Below are 8,744 nucleotides of genomic sequence, written 5' to 3'. Positions count from 1 at the left end.
TGGACAAAATAGAAGACTTCCTGACGAAACACGAAGTCGACGAGGAGGACTGGATGGACTACCTGATGGCCAACTCACTACACGGAGAAGCTAAAAAATGGGCGCAGAATCAAACTACAACCGAGATAGGTTACCAGACATTTAAGACTCGCCTGCTAGAGAAGTACGACAATCCAGCCCTCCTGTCAGCCCTCACAGTCAAGCTCTACGGCCAACGGCAAAACGACGAGCCAGCCGAGGATTTTATAACTAGAAAAGCCGCCCTCTTCAGACGACTAATACCTAACATCCCAGAGGAACAACGCTGCAGAGTGATAGGCGAGCAGCTAAACCCACAAATAAGAATTTGCTTAAGACTCGGGATGCCTAAAACGGAAGACAGCTTACGAATCGTAGCCAGAGAGATGGAGGATGACATTCAATTTCTACCAAGGCCTCAGCAACAAGAGACTAGAAATAAACCACGCCGCTCGGAAACCCTCGACGACTGGAGGTCTAGAGGCCAGAGACAACACCCACAACAAACTCAACAGCCGGAAAACTCCAACAGGGGCACCAACTAACCTCTGTTGACGAACTGGTGCCCCCACTGAACCCCATCCACCTACGGTCGATGACAGCAGGACTCCCAAACCTCGACGGAAGGATCAACGATACACGAGTGAAGATACTAATCGACACCGGAGCATCTGGTAACTTTGTACACCGGAGACTGATCCAGAGAGGGACCCTGCAGACTCGACCAGGATTGGTTCAGCTGGCATGCACGGATAGCAGGACCCAGAGCCTGGGAACTGCCCAAGTCGAAATACACATGGACAACTTCTCATCAACTACAAACTGCACAGTGATGGATAATTTGAATCACGATGTCGTACTCGGAATGCCATGGTTAGAACAAGAAGACGCCAACGTAGACATATCCCGTAAATGCCTATACGTCGGCACTACCAGCAGAACTACGATCTACTGGAAGAACCAGGGCAAGCCACATCCCACGACACAAACACTGGAAACACATCAAGCTCCACGCTTCGCCTTCCAGACGATCCAACAGCTGATTCAACAGTATAGTGATGTATTCGACGACCGTCTACGCCAGCCGACCACGAAAGCGACCGAAATGGAAATTAAAGTGACTGACAGCCGACCGATCAATGTGAAACCATATAAGTACTCCACAGAAAAGAAGAGGATAATGGCCCGAGAGGTGAGAGAAATGCTAGCAGCAGGAGTCATCCGACCCAGCAAGTCTCCATACAATAGCCCGGTGGTTATTGTAACCAAGAAAGATGGTACCCCTCGTTTCTGCGTGGATTACAGAAAACTGAATAACATCACGATCGACGAAGCCTCCAGCATGCCACCCATTCATGACAGCATCAAGGAGATCGGCACAGCACAGATATTCACGACACTAGACTTGAAAAGCGGATTTTGGCAAGTCCCCTTACACAAGGATTCCAGCCCCAAGACAGCATTCAGCCTACCAGATGGGTCAGCTTACGAATTTACAGTGATGCCCTTCGGACTCAAGAATGGACCAGCCGTGTTTCAAAAACTTGTGACCACCGTCTTCGCAGGATTCATCGACGAATTTATCAAAGTATATATGGACGATATCATAATATACTCAGAAGACTGGAGCCAACATCAGAAACACCTACACCTGGTATTAGAAAGACTCCGAACTCACGGATTATGGGCATCACTCAAGAAGTGTAAATTCGCTGCAGACGAGCTGGAATACCTGGGACACAAAATCACGTCAACCAACACGCAACCCTTGAGCAAACATGTCGAAAAAATCAAAGGATTCGACACACCGAGGACCATGAAACAACTTAGAAGCTTCATTGGAACAGCAAACTGGTTGAGAGACTTCATTCCCCGATTCGCCGACATCATAACCCTACTGACGAATCTAACCGCAGGCAACCAAAGACGTCTGAAATGGAACGAAGCAGCAGAAGACGCCTTCAACCACATTAAACATGAAATAGAAGGACGACTGCACCTACACAGACCAGACGCTTCCAGACCATTCAGCCTGCAAACTGACGCATCCGATGTCGGCATGGGAGCAGTACTCTTCCAAGGCACGCAGAGCAACAAGAAGGTCATCGCATACGCCTCTCAGGCCAGCAGAAAGACGGTACCACATAAACGAGAAGGAGTGCCTCGCCCTAGTTTGGGCCCTCAAGAGATTCAAGCACTTCCTCCAGGACCAACACTTCACCCTCTACACAGACAGCCAAGCCCTCCTATGGCTGGACAGGTTCAAAGAGGACAAAGCTAAACTATCACGATGGGCTCTACTCCTCCAGGAGTTCAACTTCACCACAAACCATATACCTGGAAAAGAAAACGAACTCCCAGACCACCTATCAAGAAACCCAGCAGAAGAACGAGAGGGTGAAGTGGACCAAGACGAAGAGGTGGACCGTCTAAGCTGGCCTACCCAGGAAACGGTAGAGGAAAATACATTTCCTCTATTATGTATGCTAGAAGACGTGGAAGAGGGACAGAACAACCCCATCCTGGACGACCTAACCGATCTACCTCTCCAGGACAAGATCCGAAGGAACCATCTGGTACACCACGGGATGAGGCGCTTCCACAGACGATGGCAAGAAATAACCGACCGAGGACCAAGGAGCGAGGTCGAGGAAGACCTCCTCCGAGAATTCACAGTGATAGACGGCGTAGCATACTATGTTCACAGCCCAGAGCATAAAACATTAGTAGTACCACAATCCCTCCGGACGGAAGTTCTCAAAACCTACCACGACTCTGACGAAGCCAATCATCCAAGGCAAGACGAGACCATACGGGCCATCAAAAACCTGTACTACTGGCCTACACTATCAAAAGACACCAGAAACTACGTCAAATCCTGCATGACCTGTGCCACGACAAAAGCAGCACCCAGACAACCAGCAGCACCCATTATGCCAAGAGAGCCCAAGAATCCATGGGAGAGGGTCTCCTTCGACATCTTAGGACCTTACCCACCAGGCCGAGGGACCCGCAACCGCTACATCCTCTTGGCAACGGACTGCCTAAGCAGCTGGGTGAAATTCCGCTGCGTACCCACAACAAAAAGCCGGCAGGTGATCCAGTTCCTCCAGGAAGAAGTCTGCAACCGCTGGGGACGACCAACCACTCTAATAACGGATAATGCACCCCAGTTCAGAACAGACGCCTGGGAGAGGTTCCTGAGACGCCACCATATACAACAGGAGTTCAGCCCAATATACCACCAAAGGGCCAACCCTGTAGAACGCCGAGCTCAGGAGCTCAAGAAGGGACTTCGTGCCAGGTGCAAAGCAGACGACGACCCAAGATGGGACTCCTATGTGCCAGAAATTATCTTCAGCCTGAGGACTAGGAGAAACGAGGCCACCCAGGAAACACCTGCCGAGCTACTACTGGGATACCTGCCCAGAAGATCCGAAGAAAGCGAACAGACAGAACGAGAAGCCAACACCGCGGCCAGACGACAGGAGAGGGCGGACAAAGCCGTTCGAAACGCCACGGTGTATGCCAGAAATCTGTTCCCGGACAACCCCAATGCTCCACCAGCCCGGAAGTTCATCCAGGGGGAACAAGTAATGATACGAAACCACAACCGAGGAAACTTCTGACGCACATGGACGGGACCTCACACGATCCTGCGGTCACTAGGGAACCACACATACGAGGTACACAGGGACCAGGACGTCAATAGAACCATCCATGTGGACGATATCCGTTCCGTTCCCCCGCCTAGAGATGGACCTCCACCAGAACTAAATGAAATCCTTGCTACGAAGCGCCGTGGACACCAGGGTGAACTGAGTAGCTCTGCGTCGTCCACGACGCCACAGGATTTGCCCAACACAACCTACGAGGGACCGCACCAGGGTGAACTGAGTAGCTCTGTGCCCCCCTACGACACCACCATGGATCCAGTTCCAGCACACGACGCCACCATGGACCAAGCTCCAGCACATGACGCCGCCAGGGACCAAGGACCATCAAGAAAATAAAATACAATTTTTTTGAAATGTAAATTATTTTTTGACAAATAAAAATAATCTACACCCACCAAGAGTCTCCGAAGGGGGGGATGTCCTCAGACGCTGATCAGTCTTCAACCAATCAGCGCGCTGGGAACATCTCTGATCACTTTTCATAAATGCGATTGGTTCAACCGCTGGGGAAAATCCATCTCCTACGTCATAATCCCTAGAACAAAGGAAATATTGGGTATAAAAGGAGGTGGATTTTCTGTATTTCGTCAGTTCGAGATTTACCTCGTAATCGAAGACTCTTGGGTTCGGTGTAGTAATACATCCACCTAGAATCTGCCTTTTATTTCTTTGCTATTTTATAAGTGTGAGAATCTAAATATTTTGTTGATATTTTTATATACCGAGAGAGTCTGTAATTTGGAATAAATTCAATATCTCAAATACTAATTGTTATTTTGGAAAATACCCAGATCCGTCGATTAGTATTTCAAATTGTCCTTTTTGACATACAATAATAATTTATACAGGGTGTCCCAATTTAGAGATATGACGTCGTTGTTGATTTTCTTAAATGACAACACTGTCATTTTGATAGCTATTTTGATAGGGTGTGTAAAGTTATACACAACTGCAAAATTTCAAATTTTTATTCCTTACCATTTACAAGATAATAAAAAATAACGAAGTTATGAAAAACAAGTAATCAAAAATAATTGAATTTAATTATTTCAAATAAGCAAATGCTCATAACGTTGCCCATTGACAATTTGACAATAATTGAGGGCAACATTATGAGTATTTGCTTAATTGAAATAATTAAATTCAATTATTATTTGATTATTTGTTTTTCATAACTTTGTTATTTTTTATTATTTTGTAAATCGTATGGAACAAAATTTTTAAATTTTGCAGTTGTGTATAACTTTACACACCCTATCAAAATAGCTATCAAAATGACAGTGTTGCCATTTAGGAAAATCAACGATGACGCCATATCTCTAAATTGGGACACCCTGTATACATTATTATTATACGTCAAAAATGCATTTAGAAATACTAATCGACGGGTCTGAGCATTTTTCAAAAAAAAAACAATTAGTATTTTAATTATTGAATTTATTCCATATTACAGACATAACTTGGTTATTTTCTATTATCTTGTAAATGGTAGAGAATAGAAATTTGAAATTTTGCAGTTGTGTATAACTTTACACCCCCTATTGTAGTAATTAGTGATTACCAGATTGTTAATAAAGAACTTTATTGAATAAGCAAGGTTATAGACATTGTTGTTGTTCCACATCGAACATCGAAAACCCCCTCCCGTCCAAGGGCGATGCCATGCCCCGTGACCGCTGACAACCGTCCATAGACACTGTTGCCAGATGTCATCTTAACATTACAACATCTCCCTTTTTCCAAAAATATAGAAACATATAAAACTAAAAATATAATACTTAATTTAAGTGCAATAGTCCTTCAGATAGGCAGGTTTTCTAATAGTTCGTCCAAACTTATTTGTAGGAGGAGATCCTGTTTCATTATTGCTAGGTTGAACAGTCTTAGCAATATTATTGTGAATGTTACGAACAGGCAAACTTGACCTGGGTATACCTTCTAAAAGAGGAACATCACACTTAGGATTAACTACAACATCATTGTGCGATTTTCTTAACTGAAAAGTGTTTCTTCTCAAAAACCGACCATCAGACTTTTGTATTATATAAGACCTAGGAACCTGACAAGGTTGAACAATATTGGCAGGCGACCATAACTTAGATCTACCGTCTTGAACTAAGACATTGTTGCCTGTTTCAAATTTTTTTCTAGAAATTGCAGTCTGATCATAACTTAGTTTAGAATTAGCTTTAGACGCTAGTATTTGCTTACTGACATTTGTACAAAGTTTAGGCTTTAGAAGCTTTGTGTTACATGGTAATTTATCGCGCAACACACGTGACATTAGCATTTGGGAAGGTGAATAATTCATACCCGTGATAGGTGTGTTACGATAAGCGAGTAAAGCCAAGTTTACATCTTCATTATTTTCAGCACATTTCTTCATCAGTCTCTTGGCTATACCCACTCCCTTTTCCGCTAACCCATTGGATTTAGGATACATTGGACTTGATATTATTATATTTATCCCCCACTCCTTAGCAAATACCTTAAGCCTATAACTACTAAATGGCATATTGTCAGATATCATAACAGATGGTATTCCGAACAGTGAAAAAATTTCTTTTAAAACACTAATTACACTTTCTGAAGTTTTGTTTCGTAATTCCTTTATTTCTAGCCATCTGCTATAATAATCTACTAGGACTAAATAGTCTTTATTGCCAAATTGAAATAAATCAACCCCTACTTTATTGAAGGGCAGGTCTGGGACTTGATGGGGTATTAAAGGTTCCTTTGAATTTGATATGTTAAATTTTTCACAAATGGAACAACTTTGTACCACCTTAACAATATCATTACTCATGCCCGGCCAATATAGTACAGATCGTGCTCTATTTTTAGATTTGTTAATGCCATAATGGCCAGTGTGTATGATGTCTAGCATTTCCCTTCTTAAGCTTTTTGGGACTATTACTTTTAAACCTAAATAAAGAATACCATGTTGGACCGTAATGTTATCTCTTAGTTTATATAGGTTTTTAAGTTCATGACTCTCTATATTTGTATTATTTTTAGGAAAACCAACACTGTACCAGTCTAGAAATGTTTTAAGATTTTTGTCCTTGGCTGTTTCTAACTTTATTTGAGCTAAGCGATTATCACTAATGTGTGAGTCAACACTCATACAGTGGACTACTTCTAACAAGGTTTTATCTTCACAAGCTGTGTTTTTTAAAAAATTTCTTGAGAGAAAATCTGCCATAAACATTTTTGGCCCCGAAACATATTCAAAAGTCAAGTCATATTTTAATAATTTTAATAGCATTCTTGCAACCTAGAACTTACCTTATTTATGTCCTTTTTTGCAATCGAAATTAGGGGCTTGTGATCAGTTTGTATAGTTACTTTATAACCATAAATGAATTGATGGTATTTTTCAACACCAGAACAAACTGCATGCAACTCCTTTTCAATAGGAGCCCATCTTATTTGAGCATCTGTAAGACTTTTAGAATAAAAAGATACTGGTTGCCCCTCTTGTAAGAGGCAAGCACCCACCCCTTCTTTAGAACTGTCCGTTTGTAAAATTATGGGCTGGTCCTTGTTAAATATTTTTAAAGTAGGCGCTTTACTTAATTTATTTTTTAATTCTAGAAAAGCTTTGTCTTGCTTGTTACCCCAATTCCACATATTTTCTTTTTTAATAAGCTCTCGAAGAGGAGCTGTACTTTCAGTAAAATGTGGTATGAATTTGCTTAAATAATTGCACATTCCCAGAAAAGATTGCAAAGTTTTTACATTTTTGGGTGTTTCTAATTTTAATATACTTTCTACATGATCAGGATCACATTTAATCCCAAATTCAGAAATTATGCCTCCTAAAAATTTTACTTGGTTTACCCTGTATTGCAATTTATTTTTATTAAATTTAACATTATGCTTTTTAGCTCTATCAATGACATTTTTAAAAATTATATCATGTTCCTGTATACTATTTGCTGCAATTATTAGGTCATCAAAATAAATTTCAATCCCATTTATGTCCCCAAAAATATTAAAGTTCAAATTCTGCATTACCTCAGGAGCTGATGACAACCCGAAAGGCATTCGTAAATATCTGTAAACACCATGAGGTGTACTAAAGCAACACATTTTACTGCTATCTTCATCTAACACTACTTGAAGAAACCCATCCTTCATGTCCAGGACTGAAAAGTATTTTTTTCCTGCCAATCTACTAAAAATTTCCTCCGCAGAGGGTATTAAACACCTCTCCCTTATGATGCCCTGATTTAGATACTGTGGATCAAGGCATAACCTTAAACTACCATTAGGTTTCTCCGCAATAACTAAATTATGGCACCACTCAATAGGTCCCTGCACTTTTTGTATAATGCTCTCCTTTTCTAATTTGTCAAGAGCCTTTTTTAATTTAGGTTTTATAGACTCAGGAATTCTTCTCTGAGGCTTAACTACTGGCTCTGTTCCTTCTTTTAACTTTATACTATAGCTACCTATGTTACCTAGTCCCTCAAATACTACTTTATCTTTAGCAAAAAGGTTTTCTAGCTTTTCTTTGCTTATGAATATGCTATCTACCCTTTTTATCAAGTTTAAACTAACACAATCCCTTAGGCCCAAAATAGGTACAGTGTTGTTTTGTTGAACTATAATGAATTTAATTTCTGTTTTCTTATCTTTAACATTACAGTCCAAAACTGCTGTCCCAAGAGGTCTTATTTTGTTGCCATCATACACTACTAGAACAGTATCAGTATCTACTAAAGTGGTTTTACTTTCATCAATTTTTAAAAAATATTTATGTGGCAAAATAGAAACCTCACTGCCGGTATCTAGCTTAAAAGGTATGTCAACATCATGCACACTTACCCTCTCTATCCAGCATTTATCTTCATGTTTTTCTACAGAATCTACTTCTATACAGTCAATTTGTAAGTAGTCACCTATATCACTACCACTATCACTTTCCACTTCCCGAAGTTCATGCACTTTCCTCTGACCAAATTTGCAGACATTAGCAAAATGATTTTGCTTTTTGCACACAACACATATCTTCCCATAAGCTGGGCATTCTCTGGGCTTATG

Source organism: Diabrotica virgifera, chromosome 9, assembly GCF_917563875.1.
Source record: "Diabrotica virgifera virgifera chromosome 9, PGI_DIABVI_V3a".
Lineage (NCBI taxonomy): Eukaryota > Metazoa > Arthropoda > Insecta > Coleoptera > Chrysomelidae > Diabrotica > Diabrotica virgifera.
The sequence above is the reverse complement of the archived record's forward strand: the minus strand, read 5'-3'. Positions refer to the sequence as shown.